Raw genomic sequence first — 23,463 nt, 5'->3', positions numbered from 1 at the left:
CCGTCTCATTTATCCAAAAGCAGAGCCATGTGAATAAATTGTTCTACAACATTCTTTATGCCATTTAAAGGTAACCTGTTCTTTGAAGGTTTTAACAGGCGATTATGGGGGAAGGGCAGCCAAAGGATTAAGGCCTGTGCTGTAGTACGCCCCGGCTCTGGAGAAACAGGCAGGCACCACCTAGAAAAAGCCTTTGTACGGGAGGGAGGCAAACCTCTTTTATCATTGGTTTGATGTATTTTCTTAATAGAAGAAAAGTATCTGGGGACTGACGCGATGGGGGTAGGGGAGACACTGCAGTGTGCAAAGGGACAGGGAGCTGGGATGGGAGCTCTTCGGGTGACGGAGGAGGTGGTTTTCTCCACCTGCCTCTTCTCTTGGACAACACTGTTCCGGCGTAGTGCCAAGGCCGGCCTGCTCCTTCCGATTCGAGTCCGATGCCTGGTAGTAAGCACGCGTTTGCTCGGGGCTCCCGGCTAAGGTTTTACTGGACGGAAAGGGGAGGCTGGAGCGGGGAGGCCTGGAGGCCCGGCTCTGCCCCTTGCTCGGCATGCAGCGACCCAGACTGGAATTCAAAACCCCTGGTGGGAAGGAAGCTGGCCCTGCTCTGGAGGGACCGCTCAGATTGTGTGAAGGTGCTGCAAGGTGGGCGGCGGTGGGCTCGGGGGGCCCGGAGGGCCCGCTTCGGGGAAGATGTGCCCCATTCACACCTCCCACAGCCACTGCCTGCGAGACACCCCGACCCACAGCCAGAGGCAGCTTCCCTGCAGGATGTGCTCTTAAGACACATCGAGTCTTTTCCAACTTCATGCTCTCTTAAACCAAGGTTTCCCAACCTTGTCATTACGGGTGTTTTAGCCCGGATAATTGCTGGCTGCGGGGCCGCTCTGGGGGTACTGGAGGGTACTGGGCAGCGCCGGTTTTACCCGTTAGGTGCCAGTGGCCCCTTCCCATCATACCGTCTCCCCGAAGGCCTCTGGGTAGGGCCAAACGTTCCCTGGAAGCCGAAGGGCACCTGCAAAGGCAGTTCCTTCACGGGGCCGTGTGAACGGTGAGGTTGGGATGGGGGGGGGGGGCATGAAATACATTTACAGATGTCCGTATTCTCCTTTGATTGAAAGTCACACATGCATTTCAGGGGAGAAAAGCTGCACACGTTCAGACGTAACAGCACACCGGCCTTTATAACTCGCAGTTTGCAGGTCAGGCCTTGCGCACGTCTACAGCAACCCGCTCACCCAGCCGGTGCTTCCGGCTAGAGCCGCGTTTCCCGGATTCTCTGTGTGGGTGTCACGGTGGCCTTGGTGGCCTTGAACAGGAGCTGGCCAGAAGAGGCCCGGCCACGGCGGCCGGGGTCACGCGGGCCGCGCTAGGTCACCGCGCCTCTGTCTCACTCACGTCGGTCTGCACCTTTGATGTGGGATCTCACTCCCTTTTTCCACAATTTAGGAGAGAAGGAAGGGGAGGCGAGGCAGACGCCGGGTCTGGCTGGCTGATACGGGAGCGGTGGGCGAGGTTTGGGGGTGCAATGAGGTCTCCACACTAATCTGTTGGACACGCCTCACTTGACACGCTCGCTAACATTCTGGAAGGCCGGACACCGGAGTTCTTGGAAACTGACTAGTAATTTGGGTGACAATGTGCCCATTATCTTGCAGGCAATTCTTTGGCAAATCTTTTAGGAAAGATCAGTAGTCACTGCATAATTTATCTTTCTGATGAGTATTTTCGTGGTGCACGTTATGCTCCACTGAAGCAAATTATGCAGGCGATTGAAAATGACAATAGAATTCATTTTACAACCCAGGAAGTGCAGCTTTGTTTATTAAGAATATATTCATTCCATTTGGAGAGTGAGGCAGTTTTTATTTTCGTGTGTGTAATGTCGACAGGTAATGAAATTTGTCACAGATTGCACTTAACCATATGCGTCCAAGTCCATTAGTTCATAATCTAAGCAGCCAGTGGCATCCACAGTAGTTAATGTTAACAATTTTCTCAATTCCAGAGCTTCAGATGCTTATTCCTGAAGCCCCTGAGTGAGTTGTTTTTAAAATTTTTTCAAGAGCACGCACATTAAAAATGTAAGATGTTGGATGAACGAGTAAAACTCAGACTACACACGTCACCATATTGGATTTTATGTAATAACGGATTGAGATGTGACATTTTGGTCACCATTTGATGCATGTCGACAAATTCTGAGATTAATGGCTCTATCAGCCCATTACATCATGATTTCATTAAAGAAAATTCCTTAAAAAAAAAGTCCTTGAGGGGACAGCGAAATCTGATGGGAGACCACACTGAGGAGACACGCCATCGCCTTGGTGTGAGCCTGTACCTCTATTTCTATGGTAACCTGTGATCTGCTTTCCAGTCACACCTTCGCAAGGCTGGTTTTCGCCCTCCACGAACGGCGCCAGGAGCACTGGAGGCGAACAGACATTCCTTCCTATGTCGTCTCTTGGTGGAAAAATCGGACAAAGGGAAAATAGAAGGTAATATTCGGAGGCTTCTCATGAAAACACAATAGGAACGGACGCTCACTAATTTTCAGATGACTTACACGTCTGAAAGATCGCAGAGCTAAAACCGAATATTAAAGAAACAACTACTCAGGGGCCCTAAGAGATACATTCAGTGGATGTCTTGGGCTTTAATGCAATTGCAAATGATCATCTGATCTGATAAAGTAAACACTCAGAGGCTTGCCCAAGACGATTGAAAATTTTATTTTGGTCCAGCAGTTCTCAACCTGGAGTGATTTTTGTCTCCTGGGGGTCGTTTGGCAAGGCCTGGAGGCACTGTGGGTTGTCACAACTGGTGTCGTGTTGCTGGGGGTGGTGATGGTGCCGTGCGTGTGTGTGTGCGCGCGCGCAGGTGCATACTCACTACTGACAACTAGTGGGTAGAGGTCGGCTGTGATGCTCCACATCCACAGGAGCCCTGACACTACCCCTTAGCCGCTCCCCCATCCAAAATAAAAAATTACCCGCCCCAGACAGGAGGCTGAGAAACTCAGCATACAGCCTCGGGGACGGTGGTCCCGAAGGAGGCATGAATATGGGACATATGACATCACTGAGCATAACCGGTCAGAGACATGAAATGCTTGGGAGACACCCCCGGTTGTAATCCTCTTCCCAGTCCTCGTACTGCACTTACTTCTTTGCTATTTCACTTAAAGGGCAAAGAAAAGAAAAGAAAGGGGGAAAAGGGAAAAAAAATAGCCAGAAACAAACAAACAAAAAAATCACCATTTTTTTCCTAGGCCCTTTGGTTACAAGGCGAACATTCCCGGCGTGCAGGCGATCAGTCTGTTGCGGTCACCTGGCCCTGCGCGGGTAGCCTCGGGGTCCCCCGCACACCTGGCAGGCACAGTCCTGGGTGGACCCTGGCGCCCTGCTTGATTGACATGTAAAGTTCCGATACGTTTTCTTGTTTTCTTCCCCTGTTGGTTGAAAAGGCACTTACCTCCCCCAGTTGCCTGCGGACGCACCTGCCTGTGGCATCCTCCCCTAAGGACGGAGGACGGAGGCCTTCGTCCCCGTCCCGGGCCTGCGAGGACGGAGGACGCGCCGCCCCGCCCAGGTGAGGAGGGCGCCGCCGGCTTCCCGGGGCCGCGGGTACGCCCAGGCCGACCGGGCGCAGCCAGAGGGCGCCAGCGGGCCGCAAAGAGGGGCCCCGAGGTCCCGGCGGCCGCGGGCAGGTGACGCGGGCTTTTGTCTGAGGACGAGCAGCCGGGGTGAGCGTCGCCGCGCCGTCTCCCGCATCCGCTCCCCGCCGGCAGGTGAGCCAGGTGGGTGGACGTCCCCGTCCCCGTCCCCGTCCCCGCCCCCCGCCCCCCGGACCCCCTGGCCCCCGGCCCCGCCGCTCGCCACCGCGCAGGACCCGCCGCTGCCTCTGCTCGGCCGCCGCCTGCCCTCCGCCCACAGCATCCTCGCGGGGCGCGGCGCGGCGCCCTCCCCACGCGGGCGGACCTGGGCCGCCGCCCTCGCCCCGGGCCGCGCTCGCGGACTCGCCCTGGGTCGGCGGCCCCCTGCGGCCGCGCGGTGCCGGGTCGTCTCGGCCTCCCGCGCGTCCAGGCCTCCGGGTGTCCGGGTGTCCAGGCGTCCAGGTGTCTAGCTGTCCAGCTGTCCAGGCGTCCCGGTGTCCAGGCGTCCAGGTGTCCGGGTGTCCCGGTGTCCAGGCGTCCAGGCGTCTGGGTGTCCAGCTGTCCAGCTGTCCCGGTGTCCAGGCGTCCAGGCGTCTGGGTGTCCAGCTGTCCAGCTGTCCCGGTGTCCAGGTATCCGGGTGTCCAGGTGTCCGGGTGTCCAGGTGTCCGGGTGTCCCGGTGTCCGGGTGTCCGGGTGTCCAGGTGTCCGGGTGTCCCGGTGTCCGGGTGTCCGGGTGTCCGGGTGTCCGGGTGTCCAGGTGTCCGGGTGTCCAGGCGTCCGGGTGTCCGGGTGTCCGGGTGTCCGGGTGTCCGGGTGTCCAGGCGTCCAGGTGTCCAGGTGTCCAGGTGTCCGGGTGTCCGGGTGTCCAGGTGTCTAGGCGTCCAGGTGTCCGGGTGTCCAGGTGTCCAGGCGTCCAGGTGTCCGGGTGTCCAGGTGTCCGGGGCTCCGGCGGGCGCGGCGCGCGAGGGTGCGGGGCGCGGGACGGGCAGCAGGTGCAGGGGGCGCCGTGGGCACCCCGGGGCGGGCCTCTGCGGCCAGTCCAGGGGAGACGGAGAGAGGGCGGGCGAGGGCGAGGGCGAGGGCGAGGGCGAGGGCGAGGGCGAGGGCGAGGGCTGCCCACGGACGCGGGGCTCGGCTCGGCGGGGGAGGGGCGCGGAGGGGGGCGCGCGCAAGCCGGGGGCCGGGGGCCGGGGGCCGGGGGCCGGGGCGGCGGGGCCGGGCGCAGGGGAGGCGGGCGGGGCCCGGGGCGGCGCGGAGGGGCGGGGTTCGCGGGCGGCGGGAGGCGGGCGGGAGGCGGGCGGCGGGCGGGCGCCGGGGGAGGGCGCTGGGCAGGAAGGGGAGGGGGAGCGCGGGCGCGAGCGGCGCAGGGGCTGCGGCGGCAGGAGCGGCGGCGGCGGCAGTAGCGGCGGCGGCGGCGGCGGCGGCGGCAGCTCCCACTCGCTCCTCGCTGCGGGCTCGGCCGTCGAGCCGGGACTCAGCCTCCGCCCGCGGCCAGGCACCCGCCGGCCACGCCCGCACCCGCGCCGCTCGCGGCACCGCGCTCCCCGGGGGCACAGCACCCGAGCCGGTAAGAGGGCGCCCCGCCGCCGGGCCCCGCGCCCCTGCCCGCTGCCCCCCGCGCCCCCGGCCTTTGTTCTCCGGACGGCGGCCTCCGCGGGGCTCCCGTCGGGCGCGGGGCAGGGGCGCGGGGCGCGGGGCGCGGGGCGCAGCCTGGCGCAGGGGTGGGGGGCGCGGGGCGCGGGGCCCGGGGCCGGGGGGCGCGCGGCGGGGACCTGCCGGAGCGCCGCGGGGCCGCGGGAGCGGATGTCACCGGCCGGGGAGGGGGCGCGGGGCGCACGGGGCGCGCGGGGCGCGGGGCGGAGAGCGGGGCGGAGAGCGGGGCGCGGCCCCCGGGCCAGGGGCGGGCTTGCTGGGGGCTCCCGTGGGCGCCCCGGGGAGGCCGCGGGGGGCGCGGCGGGTGCGGCCGACAGGCGGGGGGACTGCGGGCCCCGGGTGGGTGCGCCCCGCGGCCCTCGGGGAAGACTCGCCGAGCGCCCGCCTCCCCGGAGACGCCGCCGCCCCGGGCGGGCCTCGAACCCGCGCCGCCCGCGCGACCGCCCCGCGGAGGAGGGCGCGGCGCCCACGGGTGCAGCCTGGCGCCCAGCCTGGGGCGGACCCCGTCGGGCTCCCGCGGGGCCGGCGGCGCGGGGGGGGGGGCGGGGGCCTCGCGGGGTCGCCCCGGGGCTCGGGGGCCGGGCGCTGCGGGCCGAATGAATGAACCGGGGCCGTAATTACCTATTCCTTTGTCTCGGCCTGGCGCATGCGCCGGAGAGCTGGGTGTGGAGGCCCCCGGCAGCCCCAGCCGAGCGCCCCATCACCCACCCACCCACCCCCTCCGCGCGCCGGGGAACAAAGGCGTTTGCCCCGAATGTTGCGTGAAACCCTTGGCCGCAGAGGACGGGGGCTCCGCGCGCGCGTCGCTTCTTCTTCTTCCAGGTTGCCTCTCGCCCTTGGCGTTCCTAGTGATGAAAAATAAGATTATCCTTGGTGCTGAGAGCAAACTGTGGATTATATTCGTGACCGAACACTAATTTTCCTTCCTAGCTGCCCATTGTTCTCCCCCCACCCCCATAGCCCATTGCACCGCAGTGATGGAGGCCCCCTCGATTTGCATCACTTAACCATTTGACAGATTTTTTTTTTTTTTTTTTTGCTGCTGGTCCTTTGATTAAGGGACGCCGGTCCCCAAACTGACAGTGGCTATCCGCCCCTAGTGTCACTACTTGGAAGAAATTAAGACATTTCTGGCGTTTGTGGGAACAAGATGGCCTACAGAGCGGAGCAGGGGGAAGTGGTCACCTTGTCAGAATCCGAACCCAGTCTGTTCTTCTCTGGATTCCTGCCTCATTGTTTCACTAGGGATCCCAAAAGGCCAGCCCCATGGAGAAGGGAATCACGGATAGGGGAGGAGGAAGAAGGCAACCGGGGCTGCTGGGGTAAAGATGCTTGACTGAATTCATGATGCTTCCCCCCCACTTTTTTTTTTTTTTTCTCTTTTCTTTTTTTGGCAATGTCTAACAGAAGCCATGATACCCGTACCTTTGATGGCTGATTTTCTTCAAAATGATGTATCATCCAGGTTATGGCCATTCAGATTTCTTTTTGACTTTAGGGGCTACTTTATTGTACCATCCAAAAGGCCACTTATGGATAGAAAGTAGCTACATGCCGTATTTTTGCAATGGCCCATTACAAATTTTCTGTTTAAGTATTCTCGGCACACCCTGGCAGGACAACATGTGGCAGGAAAATGGAAGTCATCTCTTTTGTTCCTTTTAATAAAAGGATATTGATACTGATCACGTTTAATATGGCCGGGCCTATACTTGAGAGGGTAGCTGCTGGTACCCTCTCTATTCCTTAGTATTGAGCCGCTTATTACGGTGTAGAGGGCTCTCTGCAGGTTTTTTTTTTTTTTTTCTTTTCCTTTGAGGTTATGTCTTTTGAGGGAGAGATGAGTTGGAGTAGATGGGCTTTGATAGCAAATATATACCAATATGCCCCCAATTCAGTAAGTCTTGGTTTTTAAGCAAGATAAATTTTAAACCGAATTTGCAAAAATCATCAGTTCCCTTACTCTTTTATCCTGCTTGGTTTTTGGCAGTCCCTGGCAGGTGGAGAAAGGGAGCTAATGGGCCTTCCGACAAAAGGCGCCCACAATGAGCATATTGACAGTGGCATTTTTGTCTCTTAACTGGTGCTCATGCTTTCATTATGGCGTGCGGAAGAGAACCTTCTCTCCTGCTGGACCACCCTAATTTGAATGTCCAATGGAAGAGCTCTAAGGGCTTCAGCTGCCTATCCTTGGGCGCATCTCTACAATCTTACTGAATTTACCAGAACACGTCACATGATAGCGTGAGATGTGATGCGTTCCGTCTCTTTAGTTTTTGTGGTTTTTGAAACAAATTTACATTAAGAACACTTTAGAAACCATTTTCGCTTCATGGCCAAGATAAGCAGAGTATGAAAAATTGACATTTGGGGGAGTTTTAGTCACTGTAAAATGGATGTCTGGGTGTTATACACAGTAGTTTTGTAAAGACTTGCAAAATCCAAAACTATTTTTTAAGGTGCCATGTCTATACACACATGCTTACACACACATATATACACACACATACACACACATACTTATATGTACACATGCAATAAAAAATGAAATCTTACTGATGATAACGAAACTAAATTAGTTGTGTAGAATATTACTTAATAGTGCTTCGTGTTGGTCTTTGGAGAGTAATCAATTTTGTTCTTTCTAAATATATGTACGTAGATGGGGGCGTCTAGCTAGGGTCCTAAGAAGCTCCTTTCCAATTTCTAGCGGTGTAAAACAAATGGGCTGCTCTGAACGTCTCGGATTAAGGTGTTCATTTACGGGTTTACAAACTCACGTTGAGGCACTCCTGAACTTTAAAAGCTGTAATGAACGATGCTCACAAAATAAAGGACTTACAAAATTGTTCTGCCTTATTTTTCTAATCTCTTGTTAAAATCATGTTTCGCAAAACATCCCAAGAAGGCCTGTCAACTCTCCTGTGTCAGAAGCAATCGCTTTTGGTGTCTGATTCTGTTGAAAGAAATGCCCCGATTTGCTTAGGCCTTTATGTTGCATGTGTTTGGACCTGCCCGTTTGACCCCTTCTGTACCAGGGGTCAGCGTCTTCGTGATCATTTTAGCTGGTGAACGGGAAGCCGGGGGGGCCACTGAGGACACTCTGAGATGTAGACGAGCTGCGGTTCTCAGGGAAATGGGTGCAGCATCTAGCATTCATCAGGTCTCCTCGACCACCCTTGGCTCTGAGGTTGTGAATAGCCCGGAATTGTTTTCGAAGAGAAAATACTCTGTATGTCTGGGGGAGGGACCCCGAGGCACAGTGCAAAGTGACTGGGTTTGAAAAATCCCTAGACTCTGGCTCAACCCCGGTGGGCAGACTACTGGAGGCCTCCGTGAGTTTCACTACTTCAGTTGTAGGATTGAGATAATAATCGTTCATTTTCCCACGATACTAAGGACCACCCATACGGCTAAACAGCGCAGAAGCACAATGACTGGCTCCCCGAGGCTTCCTGACCTCGCCGTTGCACCTCCGCACGGTCCGCGTGACTGACGCCCCCACTCTCTCCTGTGCCTGGAGCTGCAGTTGGGGCCCAAGCTGATTAATCAAGGCCTCGGGGTTTCAGGCTTAGAAATGGGGTAGTTCGCTTTCAGGGATGCTCAGCTATCATAATTGCTAACTAGTGTCCTCATGCATGTGCGTATTTGAAATTTAATGGGACACTGTGGGAATTTGCCCAAAAGTGGATTGGACGAAGCCAGGGTAGCCACCCTCATTGAACTTCCCAGGGCCGCTTACGTAACTCCAGAGGTGGCATTGACATTCTTTTGAGAAAATACAGGGGTAGTCCTGAAGCCCCGACGCTGCCAGCCCGAGGAGGGGCTCGGTTACAGGCGCTTCCGTCCGCCACTGTTTCTCTAGACAGACACCGAGGTTAAGTGTCCGCTGAACCTTACAAGAGCAAAAGATGAGCGTGTAGAATCCAGTTCTTACCAGCCTGTAGGTAAATTGTGATCTTGAGAAGACACGGGCCTTAGCGACGCTGATCCAACAGCATTCTCCTCCCTCTGGACGTCAGAAATGGGGTGACGTGGAGGCAGAGGAGTCCTGTCGTGCATTTTCCTGCTTCTGCAACCCGAGGATTTAAATAACTTTAAAAAATCAGGCTTTCCAAAGGCAGTAGATTTTTTTTTTTTTTTTCAAACAAAAACAGGGAAAGCAGAGAGTTTTTGGACTAGCCAAGGCCATCGGTGAGGGGAGGTTGCAAGCGAGCAGGTTTCAAAGTCTAGGAATAAATTCCTGAAAGCTTTGGAGGCTTCGAAATAGAAACCATCTGCATGCACACCAGGGGCCTGGGGCATAAGGAAACATTTCAAGATATAGAAAAAGGGCGTTTCGTGGGGAAGGCAATGCATTCGCACCATATTTCCTCCTTATCACTTAAACATTTTATGAACTTTGTTTTTGAATCGATGGTTTTTTTCTTCATTTTAGAAAGAACTGGGTTTCATCGGTTTGTTGCTTAAACTTTTAAATACATATTTCAGCCGTCGCTTGTACATTGTGTAGGGAGTATGATGCCTAGAAAAGCATGATACGGAGGGCGGGGTGTGGTGGACTTGGACTTGGGGCCCGTCACTGGCTTAAGAATCCGGTCTCTGCTGTGTGGCTTTCTCGGCAGATTGCTTAGCGTCTCTCTGTGCCTCAGTCCTCATCCACGAAATGCAGGTTATAGCTGAGTCTTTGCAAGGATTAAGTGCAGTCGTCAAACACCCAGGACGCTGCCTCACGTATTCTATATGTCTTTGTAAAGCACATTCACCATAAAATGGTGAGAGAACCCGCCTTCCCCTCCGTCTGTAGCCATTCACGTGCTCCTTTCAGAGGCCGTCCTCGCAAAACAGGCCTGGGCCGTGGGGCCTTGGATGGAAGTTGGTTGAATGTAGAAGTACGAGGTTTAGGAAGACCCTCCAGGTGTAGCCATGGTACCTTGAATAGGTTGCCAGGGCACTTGTACTGGTTTCAAAAGTCCAGAGTGGGTTGATTAGTACAACCCTAGCCTCCATATGGAACTGATATTTAAAAAAAAAAAAAAAGAAAGAAAGTCCTTGCCACTTCAGAGACCTTCTGAGAAAGGCTTACTGTTTTGATAATGTTGAGATCTGGGTAAGACTGTATGACCTGGGGAACAGACATAATTCATTCAGATTCCTGAGCCTACTCAGCTTCTGTGGTGTCCGGGATCCAGATGCATTCGTTTGCATTTGAAAGGAGTGTCTTACTAGTAAGTCATTAGGACTAAGATTGATAGAAACCACTCTTGATATTTGAAATTCCGAGGACACGTGGTATACGCTTGCTTGCGCACATCCCCACCAGCCTATGCCAGGAGTTGAACTTTTATTATTCAGGAATGTAGAGGTCGTCACCTGTTGACCAAATGCTTGGAATTAATTATCCCCATGGAGACCTTGGTCACCCTGGCTTCTTAAAAGCAAAAAGGAAGTTCTTTGGACTTTCAGATATTTGGGTTTGATGGATCCTGGAATCAGTTTGAACCTTTCAGGTATTTAAATCGGGGATCTGCCCAAGTGGTTTGTATTTGACCTTCTGGACACTGAGTTTTGCTCTTAGGTGAAGGTAAAGTCATTTCCATTTTGCTTAAATCATTTTCTTTTCTTTCTTTTTTTTTTTTTTAAGGTTTTATTTATTTATGTGAGAGAGAGAGAGTGCACACGTGCACCCAAGCTGGGGGAGGGGCGGAGGGACAGGGAGAAGCAGACTCCCCCTGGGCAGCGAGCCCCACCTAGGGCTCCACCCCAGGACCCCAGTCATGACCTGACCCAAAGGCAGGCGCTTAGCCGACTGAGCCAGCCGAGTTAAATCATTTTCTAATGGTTTTTTAAACAGGTTTTTGAATCTAACAGATGTAGGAGGGAAATTGTATTTTACTTTATCTGTCAGGTATTCACCATAGGAAACGTTTTGGATAGGGATGTTGTATCTTTTAAATGTTTTCCTCTATGAAAGTTTGGGTATTTTTTTGTTGTTGCTTAATCTGGAGAAGTGCAAGGATGAGATTGGACATTTGTTGATATTTCCTTGTATATCCTATGCTCTAATTGAATTTTATCCCCTCAAACAAATTGTAAAATGCATCTTACCCAGGCGTAAGTGAAAAATGGAGGGCTCAGTAATGACCATAAGATTGTAGAGCTAATAGAAAGTCATAGAATTCACATCCATATCGGTGGCCCTGTTCTGCTCTCTGGTGCGACACTGTTTTCCATGAGCCTTGGCCATTTTATCTTATGTCAAATGGACATGGAATATAATGGGAGACCTTCTAATAGATTAGCATCTTTGATATTCATTTAGAGAGAGAGAGGATCCTAAGTTCTTCAAGAAAAATTACTTACTATAGAAGGGATTCAATGCAGAATAAATATTGAGTCAGTACATACGTTAAGTGACCTGTAGATTAGAAGTGCTTCTTGTCATAGTGAACTTGGCCTAGTGTCCTTAAGTCATCCTTTTCTTGGATGGTGATGATGATGGTGGTGGTGGCCGCTCCGAATTAAGGACTCTTAGATGGATATGGCCTTGGTTGGCCCCTTTGCTTTCCTCAATACACCTCGCAAGGGGAGATACACACCTAGATGCCTTACCTGTAATTCGCCCCGTTACTAACCAGGGATGCTACTTGACCTCCTTCCTGCTATGCACTTAGGGTCGCCCGACGAGAAGCAAACTGAGTCCTGTCTTTGTGAACCCATTTTCATTCTGCCTCCATGTAGGATTCCTTTGCAGAAAATCGGTGACTGCTTTCAAATACCACCCTAACTCCAGCCTCAATCTTTTGTAAATACTTGTGTCATCCTCCCAGAATGTTTGAAAGCTTGTGACCTAAACAATTATATTTGGAACTCAAAAGGATCTTAGAAAAGTTGGTGGCTTACTCAAAGTCTCATGAGCTGGTTAGTGGCCCAGTGGAAAACCAGGTTATTTCCCAATAAAGCCTCCCTGCCGCTGCCCCTCCCTTCTGTGGAATTGAGTCAAACTCTTACTCAATGTCTGTAACTTAAATTCTTACCATTCTTTGACCCTGGTACCATTTTTTGAAAATCCAGTCCTGATCCTGTATGTCTCTCCCTGCCACCCTCTCCCCCTCTCCTCTGCAGAATGAATCTCTTCTGCCACTGATGGGGACCACTGGTGCCCCTTATCTGCGGTTGGTACCTGCTATGGCTTTACTCCATGCCATCTTTCCCCTTCAACTTACCTCACCCCTCTTGCATTATAGGACGTGACTTCCTTCACATGCCAAAGCATTTATGGCACGCATTAAAATAAATTTGCTTATAAGACTAAATTTTGGGGTCACATCTTTGCTTTCTTCCTCAAATGAACAGTGGTGCTGGCTGGGGGCGGGGGGGCGGGCAGGTGCTACGGAGTGAGGGGACACATTGGAAAAGAAAGCCAGTTGGCTTTAGGCTGGTTTGGGGGCTGTGAAGTGAGTGCATAGCCCAGCGCTGTGCCCTAGGAAATGCTCAGGGAGGCCCTTGGAAGATCCAGGGTGTCGTGGGGGAAGGGTGGACACGACAGAGCTTCCACCCTGGGGAAGCTCTTCCGTGGATTGCTGAGGTTCTCTGGCTCAGTGGTTTGAGAGCTGCGTAAAGCCCGAGGTTGAATCTTTTTTCTTTAGAATTACCACGGATAGCACTGGGGCCGAGTTAGAGGATTTAAGAGAGCTGCAGGTTCCTGAAGTAGCCGTTAAAATACGGCCCTTAAGGCCTTACGTTGTTAAAACACACTGGAGAGCTTAATAATCGGGTATTTGAAACTTATTTGAGCACTGTGAGTTGTTTGTGGGCATTCACACTTGGAGAAACGGTGGTAAGTTCACTTTGGGTGAGATTCAGTTTTAATTTCATATTTAAAAATGAGCTAGACACTGCGGTAAGTTCACTTTTGATGAGATACGGTTTTAATGTCATATTTACAAGGATCCATCTAGACGTTCCGGTAAGGGGAGAGCAAGCGTCGACGGACGTACGTTCTTTCCAGGGAAACCTGCAATCCGTGTGACTTCACAGTTTTTTATAAATGCTTTTAATTATTACCGCTTTGTAGGTCAGAAATATATTCCTAAAATAAATCCAAATGGAAACTTCTTTTTCAAGTTTATGAAGAAACAGACAAGAGAGAACAGCCTTTCCTGGTTGAGCTCTCTAAATTACAAGTTTCTTGGACGGCTTGGCAAACCGATTTTGCACGGAGCCACCTCATTTACCTGTCGACACACACCCTCGGGACTAGACTAATACACCCGCCAAGTTACCTAGTAACAGGGTCTAGTTGGGGAAACATTGTATCAAAAGAGACAATAAGAGCAGCCATCTAGTAACTGTAAGAACATCCCTATTTCCTTTTTTTTTTTTTTTTAATTTTATTTATTCATGAGAGACACAGAGAGAGGCAGAGAGACCCAGGCAGAGGGAGAAGCAGGCTCCATGCAGGGAGCCCGATGTGGGACCCGATCCTGGGACCCCGGGGTCATGCCCTGGGCCAAAGGCAGATGCTCAACCACTGAGCCACCAGGTGCTCCAGAACGTCCCTATTAATATATAGAAGAAAGGTCTTCCTGGGCCTGTGGAGTACTGTCCTAGCTTCTCTGAGCTTGTCTTGAAAACAATAGGGGCTGGAGGGATGTTTGCCTCTGGCCTTTACGGATGTTCTCAGCTGTTTGGATGCAGAGTAGGGGCGTCTGTATTTGCCTCGGGCATCTTTGAGCCGAGATCGGGAGAAAGGAAAATCTAGAGAAATCAGTGATGTAGAGGTGGGGAGATGAGAGGTGACTTTCTGCCCTCCTTCGTCCTGCATCGCATCAGGAAGGTAGGGTGCGGTTACGTGACCGCATCGGCATTCACTACAGACATTCATATGATTAGAGAAGGTGGTCTGGAATCTTCTCCAAGTGACTCATGAAAGAATCTCAACAGTTGCTGGTGACCCTGGCTCCTGGGGCTTCTCAGGATCTCCCAGCCTCAGTGAATACCGCCCTGTTGACAGGTCAGGTTTCCTCAGTAGCCCTGGTGATCTTTTGTCGAGACCTCTAGTCTCGAATTCCCAGGGCTCACCCAACTGGACTTGGGAAACCTGGTTCTAGAATTTCCAGGGCTTGGCTCTCAGACACGTGGTAACAGGTGTTTGTAGCAACGTTCTCTACAAGGTTGTTAACTCAAGATGAATAATGGTTTCTCAGGTATGTGTTTTCTTCACGCGGCCACCGTCTGCAAGTTACTTTTGTCCCTCATCCAGTCCAGTGGTTGGCTGATGATTGAGAAGTCTCATGGAAGGTCTTGCTGGTGTAAGAAATAAAAACATTAATAGCTCACTCCATTTCCCTCCTTCCTTTCTGACCTGACTGGGTTTGTTCCCACCATCCAGAGAGTTTAGCTTTATTTCATCTGTCCTGGAGTCTCTTGGGTGGGTGGCCATCCTAGGAGACCCCGACTGGCCACAATGCAGACAGAAGTGACTTTAACACAGTGGAATTCTATTCCACGGGACTTCACTAAGGTAAGAGTGAAGTATTCCAACTTCCATGGTAGTTGGAATAGGGAATGGAATAAACGCGGTGGGAAAGGAGCTCTCGTAATGTTTCTAAGATCTTAGGTTCAACATTCAACCAACTCTGAATCAGAGAGTGTAACAAAAAGTGAATTAAAAAAAGATTTTATTTATTTATTTATTTATTTATTTATTTATTTATTTATTTATTTAGTTTTTATGAGAGACACAGAAAGAGGGAGATGCAGGCTCCCTGCGGGGAGCCTGATGTGGGACTCGATCCCAGGACCCTAGGGTCACGACCTGAGCCGAAGGCAGACGCTCAACCACTGAGCCCCCCAGGGGCCCCAAAACGTGAATTTTTCTAAAAGTGACTCTAAATGTCCATCGGCTTCGCATCACCCCCTCCCACCACCACCACCACCGAAACAACAGTGTTAATTAGCCCGTCCTGCTTACAGAAGGCCACTCTGTCGCACTTTGAACTTGAGTGCTGCCCACGGTAACACAGTCTTTGACTGAGGCCTTGCTTCCAGCAGCAAGCACCATGACGTTAGCAGGTGCTACCTACAGGGAGCAGTTGGCCCCCTGGGACAGGTGTACTCCCATTCCCCCTTTAACTGCTCTTCTTCAAGCCAAGAGCCACTGCTTGCAGTTCTCGCTTCAGAATCGATGCCCATTGGCTGGGCATAGGACCAAAGGAGGACCTTTTGTCACTCCTTTCTATAGTGAGGTAGCCAAGAATCTCTGATAAAAGGCAAGGAAGTCCAGGATGATGTAATATTGCGAAAAATGTCACTGCTGTTTCTAAGAGGAGTGAAAAAAAAAACTGAAGCCAGTTTTGCGTTGGGCTGGATTCCTATTGGAAGAGGGTGTAACATGGGGAGTGGGGGGAGGGTTCTGCAAAGCCCAAGCCAAGGCAACCCAGACCCTTGGGGCATTGAGACAGTTGTTAGTAGCAGCAGCGCAGAGCACGACCAACCCAGCAGGCCCTGGCGTGTTGGCAATTGTTTGCATAGTTTGCCGGGCAGAGAAATCATCTCACTGCTTACACAACTGTTTTAGAGGATTAAAATGCATGGTGGTGAGTGTGCGGTTTAATTGGCATTCCCATTTAAACATGATTCTGAGAACGTATTGAACCATCGCCCTGCCTAATTAAGCGGTCTGGTCCTCAGGGGGCCGGGGGGAGGGGGCACCTGTGAGCAGTGGCGTTACTTGTTAAACAGAGGTTTGTGAAACACTTCTGAAAAGGATTGGAACGGGCCGTGCTTGGAGGTTCTTGTTCGGTAATTTTGCAGCTGGGTTTCTGGCCGGAGAGAGGGGAACACCATTCCTTTCTGTTCTGGGCATGTCTGGATTCCCCTTGTGTGGGCAGGATTTCTGGTAAGTAGAAAAAGCCAGCAGAACCGCATTGTTCTGGGTCAGCCCTCAGTGACCCATTGTTAGTATGCCCCCTGCTCCTTTGTCCTGGTGTCTGAGTGTGAGGAGGGAGGGACGGGGCGCTCCTGTCTTGGTCTCCTGGGGCTCCCACTGCACCACCCTCTGCGTGGCTGAGACAACAGAAATTGGTTTTCGCATCACGTATGGGCCTAGAGGTGCAAGATCAAGGTGTTGGCACGCTTGGTTTCTTCTGTCTCTCCTTGGCTTGCGGTGGCCGCCTTCTCGCTGGGACCTCTTGCATCTGGTGCGCACACCCACCCCTGGTGTCTCTTCCTGATTTCTGTAAACACAGCAGTCCTGCTGGATTAAGGTCCCCCTCCTCATGGCCTCATGTTACCTGAATCACCCTCTTGGAGGCCCGGTCTCCAAATAGAGTCACATTTTGAGATACTGTTAGGAGGTTAGGGCTTCAACGTATGAATTTTGTGGGAACACAGCTCAACCTGTAACAACTCATGCTCATTCATACTAGGAAAGGTGGTCTATGGTGAGGAACATTCCAAAGTCCCGTGTGAAAAGCTGCTTCACTCGCCCCTGCCCCTCAGAAGAGGGTGGAGAGAATCGATGGTGCTTGAGCCCCTGGTTTGGTCCTCACCAATCCATGTGGGACAAACCCAAGTGCCTCCATATGACATGAGATGCAGGGAAGTTAATTTCCCCCCAAGATTCATGTCCTTAGAAAATGTCAAGCCTGGCGTAAGGTTCAAAGTCATGTTTTTGTGGCTTCATTGGACTGGGGATGGCAAAGGGTGTAGGCAGGTACTGTTTGCTCCCTTGTGGTCATGGTGGACGTTGGTACCTGCAAGAGGCCTTGGAATTCTCGACACCGCGCCCTGGGCAGTTGCCACCAACCGGCAAGTAGTAGTGTGTGGTGAAACCTGGGTTGTACTCTGGCATCCTGTTAAGATTCTCTGCCCCTGCCCATAGGCTTTCCCATGTGCAAGGACATGCACATACCCAAATATTACAAGAGCGCGAACAAAGGACGTGAGAGAAAGATTTACTTAGTACAGTGTAAAGAACTAGCTAGTTTGAGTAAATGAAAATGGAGTTATTTGGAGGTAAGCCCTCTTTAAAAATGTCTTACCAAGGGCCCCTGGGTGGCTCAGTGGTTGAGCATCTGCCTTCGGCTCAGGGCGTGACCCCCGGGTCCTGGGATTGAGTCCTACATCGGGCTCCCTGCATGGAGCCTGCTTCTCCCTCTGCCTGGGTCTCTGTGTCTCTCAGGAATAAATGAATAAAATCTTTAAAAAAATTTTTTTAAAATGTCCTACCAATCGTGACAATGGCAGAGAGAACTTATTGTAAAGGAAAGAGTAGAAAAGATGTGTAGGCTGATTTAAAATCCTCCTCTAGCATCACGGCTTCCTGGTAGGGATTCACCACACGCAGTCTCACCATGGAGCAGGTTTCCATGGCTGGAGGTGTTGGAAGACGGGTTTTAGCAAAGGCAAGTGTGTGAGAAGCGGTTAGAGTTTTGATGAAAGGTTTACTTAGCATGCAGTTGGGACACTAGGGAGTGGACGGTGAGAAGTGTGAGGAATTGTGTCAAGTCTTGATGACTTCAGAAATCAAGGCTAATAAATTTTGGGTCTTTCCAAATAACGAAACAAGTAATGATACTTATGGGATTTTTTGAGGGGCATTCTCAACAAATGCGGATGTGGGCATATGCCTGTGCTTAACACTTTTGAGAGACTTTCTGAAAAAGCAGGGTTGGAGGGTGTCCTCTGGAGTGACTCACCCATTGCCTCCTTGTATTTCAAATTTCAGGTCACGTCATGTTGTGTTAACTATGGCAATGAAAATATTACCTCATTAATCCACCACGAAATTGAATATAACAATTCAATTTTACTACACCAGATAAACCACGGACCCTGAAATAATTGAAAGTTGGTACTATTTAGTGTCTTTTATAAAAGCTTATACGTGGTCAATTACTTTCTGCATAAAATGTGCTGCAAGTAATAGGATTTTTAATTTTAGCTCTTTAATTTACGCAATGTCTATTTTCAAGCTGATGTCCATGGTCCTCATTTCATGCTTATTCTTGGTCAATCCTTTTTCCTCTGATTCCCTAAAACTGGGCTCTTCCTGGTGACCCAGCTCCGTAAGCCTCCCTTGTCATTGTCTCTCTGTATGTTCAGTACCCTCTGCTCTAAGCCATGAACCTCACAGAAGCTTCTAAGGCTTCTATTCCTCTCTTTGATTACTGCCTTAATACCCTGCTACATCCCTCTACCTAAGACTTTATATCATGACTTTCTGGTCCACTTAGAATAAAATATAAAAATCCTTGCCAATCTGTAAATTCCTGCACATGTATCTTCTAGTTTCCTCTTCAAACTCCCTCATCCTTCTCTCTTGTCCACCCTCATTCTCTCAAGGCTGCTGCATGCAGGCTCTTGCCTACTGTTCCCTCTGCCTGGAATATTCTTTCTCCCACTGGCCAAGAACCCTTCAGTTAAATGCCACTTTCTCAGAGATGCCTTTCCTGCCTGTCCTCACCTTGTGTAGTACTTGGCATTTTTGTTCTTGCATTTGTCAAAGCGGATGTGATTATTTGCTGTCTCCACTCCTCTGGATGAAAAGGATAGAAGGCGGGAACATATTGGTTTTTTGCCCCTTCTCAGTGTTCTTGTAAGACGGTTTTGGTGCATACCACGCTCGCCACGCTTCACAGGGTGCAAGGTTGTTTGTTCTTCATTCTATTCATGGGGGGCCTGCATCTTTGGAAAATCACTTTTGGCAGCTGAAATGGCTTCCATTTATGGACACCAAATTTCACCTCAGGGTTGTGCTTACTATGAAGATGAATATAGGATGAACTCCAATTAGTGTGATTATTCTGTTTCCAGGCAGTAACTTTAGTAGTAATTGTCCTAAAGCCCTGAGACATTACCAATAATTAGTACTAATGGCTTATGCATCTAATCTTCCTCCCTAGGTAGAGTCTCCAAGGAAGAGTGAAACTGTATTATTTGTGGGGAACAAGCACTGTTACACTATGGAATCTTTTCAGAAATAAACCACAGCGAATGGAGGCCGGGGCTGGTTTAGGTTTAGTCCTCACCCTTTCCTCCAAGTTACCAGATATCATGGGTTCAGACTGGATCAATCATTATCGAACGACTTCACCCATGCATTTTTCATAAGAGCCTTTGTGAGATTGGGCGTGGTAGGCCCCCAGATGCCATGTGGCTTTAAATCTTTGCACATTTTATTGGTTATAACAAAGTGAAAATAAATTTGGCCCAGGTTCTGTGCTGTAACCACTTATTCCAGCTTGTGCATTCCTCCAGGCCTGGAGCTAGCTAGCTTCCTTCATCTTTGGGTGTCAGTTTCTAGCTCAGAACCTGTTGGTTGCAGAAGGGGCCGAATGCACAGAAGAGCATGTTCCATTTGGCCATTTGGCATCATTCTGTACAAATTAGGCCTATTTTGGAATGTTGTTATTTGCTTTGCCTTCAAGTCCAGGCACCAGCTGATAATGAACCTTTAGCAAAGGCCATAGTGTTTCCTTTAGGGGGCGGGGGGCACATCATTTGTGATTCCTCTCCTCCTTGTTTTCATACACTTCGTCTCCTCCCTGAGCATTGTGCTTTAGTTTGAACCAAGGCGATTAGAGCAATAAATACTCTCAGTGTCAATTCTGAGATCTCTCATAGATCTGTGTCTGGTTTCCTAAAGCCAAGTCTTATTGATGGAATTCTTATGAAGTAAAAAAAAAAAAAAAATGCTTCTAGTTCTTTACGTTGATACAAAATGGATTTCTGGATCAACCTGTATTTAAGAAATAATAATACAGGGTTTCAGTACACCTATATCTGACCATCACAATTTGCTCATTCTAGATAGTGGTAGTTTATTTGCAAAATTTTTGTTATAACAGGTTTCTTTTTTACACACTCAAGTGTAGTTATAGTTGAGATGATTGGGATCCTTAATGCTACATTTGTGAGCTGAGTTGGGGTCTGAGACCATGCACATGATTCATACCCAAAACACTTGCTACTTATACTGACTGTTAAATCAATACTTAGTCTTTAAGTGGTCTCATTTTAAATGAATTCAGTTTATGGATTAGCCAGTGGCATTCTCTGCCGCCGGGACCTCCTTCCCCTAATGCCCCTCATTCCAGGGTACAGAAGGGCACTTCCGTGTCCATCGAAGAAGTTGGCCATCAGGAAAAGGGAGAGAGGGCAGCTGTAGGTTGTCCGATCCATAGGGTCAACCCAGGTTGGTTTAAATTGAGTAGTAGAATAGAAAGGGCAGTGATACCTCTTTACAGTTAACTTTTTTATTCTTAGGAGGCACCATTTAGTCTCCCTAACTTCATATTCTGTTTGGAAGCCTTGGCCTCGTTGTAGGTTAGGTACTTGGAATATGTAATTAGCTGGAATGACATGGTATCGATGGTTGAGCAGGAATTTATGACACAAACTGGATGACAGATATGCCTTTTGATGTGTATTTCCAAGCAGTTTACTGGATGATATTTTCCATCCTTTATTTTTCCTTAAACCCTCTGATGTGACTTGCATTAAGCAAGTCAATTAAGCAATATTGCTGTAGAGGTTTAGGTTCAGTCGTCTTCGAATTCTAGGAACATTCACCTGGGCCTCCATCTTCAGTCGTTATGAGCACGTGCTTCACCTCACCCTCTTCAGTTTTGAAGGTTATTCTATTGCTGCTCCATATGTTATTGTTTTGGGGTGGGTGCGCATGAGGTACACTCACACATTTGCAGCTGTAAGTAAAAAAAAAACACATTATATAGTGAAAAGATACAAATACGGCTTTTGTGATGAATGTATCCTTTATGTAAAGATCTGAGTCAAGACTAAGCTTTTTTTTTTTTTTTTTTTTTTTTTTAAGACTAAGCTTTTTAAAAGTAGTTCAAATGAGCAGCCAACGTGGGATCTTTCTGTTGTTAAATGCAACGTGGGGAAATACAAACCACATTAAACCATGCAGAATTAATGTTTGTTTATTGAATGAGCTGGGAGATGCAAAGACTGGTGGTTGCCTTCCTTTAAGGAGCTTCCAGTCGGTGACAGCAAACAAGCACACCAGTAATTACAATGAGACAGTGTTGGCCTCTCGATATATGGGAGAGGCATCGGCCCGAAGATAGCCGTCAAATTAACCACCTGGATTGGATCAGTCATTGCTTCTGTCTTCTCTCTGTTCTACTGTAGGTCAGATGACCCGCCTCTTCACTTGACTAAGCCACGTGAGATATTCCAAGTTTAGTTGGCAACTATTTAAAGAGTTTTCTGTGACTATCACTTTTGAGATATTCAGGACTGATATTGTTTCATTTAAAGGTCTTAATTATCAGATAGAAAAGCCATTGATACAGCTTACATTTCCATCAGAAACAAAGCACTTTAGGGATGAGAAATGGAAGGAAGGGCCTTCCAAAACTAGTTAGTAATGAAAACACAGTGAGAGTATATGTCGCGTCTCTACCACACGGTGCCTGAGGGAGGACCATCTTGGGGAGATGTCCGCAGCAGGTGCTCCCTCCTGGCAGCTTCGCTCCCTGACAGGGCCCTCGGCTGGAGAGAATGACGGAAGAATTGCTGTTGCTTCTGTCTTCAAGATTCTAAGAAAATCTCACAATGGATTGCAGGACCCTTCAAATCTTTATTCTAGGGAGGCTAACTTCTTGAATCTAAAGTATAAGTGGCATTTGTCCTTCATTCTGGAGAGAAGTGTAATCGCTAGGAACACGAATTGGGGGTGCATGGAAATGACTTCGAAATTAACACATGACATATGATGAAAAGAAGGGGTATCTCTGGGCAAAGAAAACATTTTATTCTGATAAAATCTGCTTTGGAAAATGTTAATTCCAGAGCCTCTTCTGAATTGGGTCAGTTTGCAGTGCTAATGTAGATAACATGATTTTTCCTCAGTGCTTTGTTATGGGAATTCTATTTTCTTCCATATCTAGTCCCTCTGGCCCAAAAGTGCTGGATTCTCTGGACTCCGAGGTTGCAAATAGTTTACAGAAAAAACTGAGACTCTTGAACATGATTTTTTTCTTTTTTTTTCTTTTTTTTTTAAATCTCAGCAAGCTTAGGGCAAGGGTGGTTGCCAATGTCTTCTCGTTCCTCCAGCCTTCCGCTTCTGGTCAGATTTGTATTACCTGCCATCCGTCCTGGCTGACTGGCAGATGGTCATTTCTCATGGGAACCCTGTCTGCTTAAGTGTGGGTTCCCTAGAACGTCAGGCAGTAGGTGGCCAGAGTAATTCCTCAATGTGAATCAGTGTATTAGTCCTTGAGATTATTCTATTATTCTACCTCTCAAAGCAAAAATGACTTCTCATTACAGGTGTTAAACCAGTGAATACATCGGTGGTGATTTTGGGCAAATCATTCAGAGAGCTAATTTCCCGGCTGGTAAATAGGAAATTCCCTTTGTGTTGATGTTCCGGCCTAAATAGTTAAATGGCTGCTGAGTATATTCTGCAAGTATGTCTTACGGGTTTAGTTTTCGTGTCATTGTTAAACAAAGGGAAACAAAAAACCCAAATATTTTAATACTAAGGATTAAAGATTTATAAGTCCTCAGAGATTCTGATATTTAAAGGTTGAATATTTTAGATGTGGTTCATGCACATGTTTAATTAGATCCATATTTAAAAAAAATTTTTTAACAGGCAGTCTTGATATAAATAAGTCCCAATTCTGTGTATCAAAAAAGCTGGTGTGTTGCTGTGTAATTCCCCTGAAATTTTCAAAAGCTCTGGAATTTTTCTGTAGAACTTGAAAGCTTGTTCATGGAATCTTCCAGCCCACACTGCAGTAAACACCCAAGGATTCTTCACGAAAGTGTTGAAACAAGGACTGATAGGGCTATCTGATTAGGGACATGAGGAACCTTCCTCTGAGCTCACCAGGAATGCTGCTCTGGGTTGAAGCACAGGCTGCAGTCCTTTGCTCTAGTGCCTTGGAGAGCTTTCATTCTGGGGAAGGACAACCACTCAAGTCTGTGGTTGAACTTGCAGGCCTTTCAGGTGTGGACCCGTGCGTGGGAATGAGGTATTTCAATGGGGCTTCCATCACCTAACTGGCTGGATGTTCCCTGATGCTGTGTTCTCAAGTCAGAGCACCTGTGTCCCCAACCCGGAGCACAACACCGTGTGTGCGTGAAGAGGCTGCGTAGTTATGTGAAT

General features: G+C 49.7%; 1 protein-coding gene and 1 long non-coding RNA gene across 9 annotated transcripts in view; one reads left to right on the top strand and one right to left on the bottom strand.

The window, feature by feature from the left end:
* Positions 1-1,794: 1,794 nt before the first annotated feature.
* Positions 1,795-3,843, bottom strand: LOC144313077 (uncharacterized). Its single transcript, XR_013378808.1, has 2 exons — positions 3,261-3,843; positions 1,795-2,466 (listed from the first exon to the last, which is right to left on the bottom strand). It is a non-coding gene; the product is annotated as an uncharacterized LOC144313077 (long non-coding RNA).
* Positions 3,461-23,463, top strand: part of BASP1 (brain abundant membrane attached signal protein 1) — a 57,236-nt gene continuing 37,233 nt past the window's right edge. Inside the window, exon 1 of one of the 8 annotated variants that reach the window (XM_077896386.1) lies at positions 3,461-3,594. The gene's annotated coding sequence lies outside the window, so the exon portion shown is untranslated. Of the gene's footprint in view, positions 3,595-3,634; positions 3,803-4,008; positions 4,121-4,155; positions 4,289-5,057; positions 5,227-15,769; positions 15,914-16,079; positions 16,216-23,463 lie in introns of those variants that run through there. The other 7 variants (XM_077896383.1, XM_077896382.1, XM_077896388.1 and 4 more) reach the window with 7 other exon arrangements.

Source organism: Canis aureus, chromosome 4 (assembly GCF_053574225.1).
Source record: "Canis aureus isolate CA01 chromosome 4, VMU_Caureus_v.1.0, whole genome shotgun sequence".
Taxonomy (NCBI): domain Eukaryota; kingdom Metazoa; phylum Chordata; class Mammalia; order Carnivora; family Canidae; genus Canis; species Canis aureus.
The sequence above is the reverse complement of the archived record's forward strand: the minus strand, read 5'-3'. Positions and strand labels throughout refer to the sequence as shown.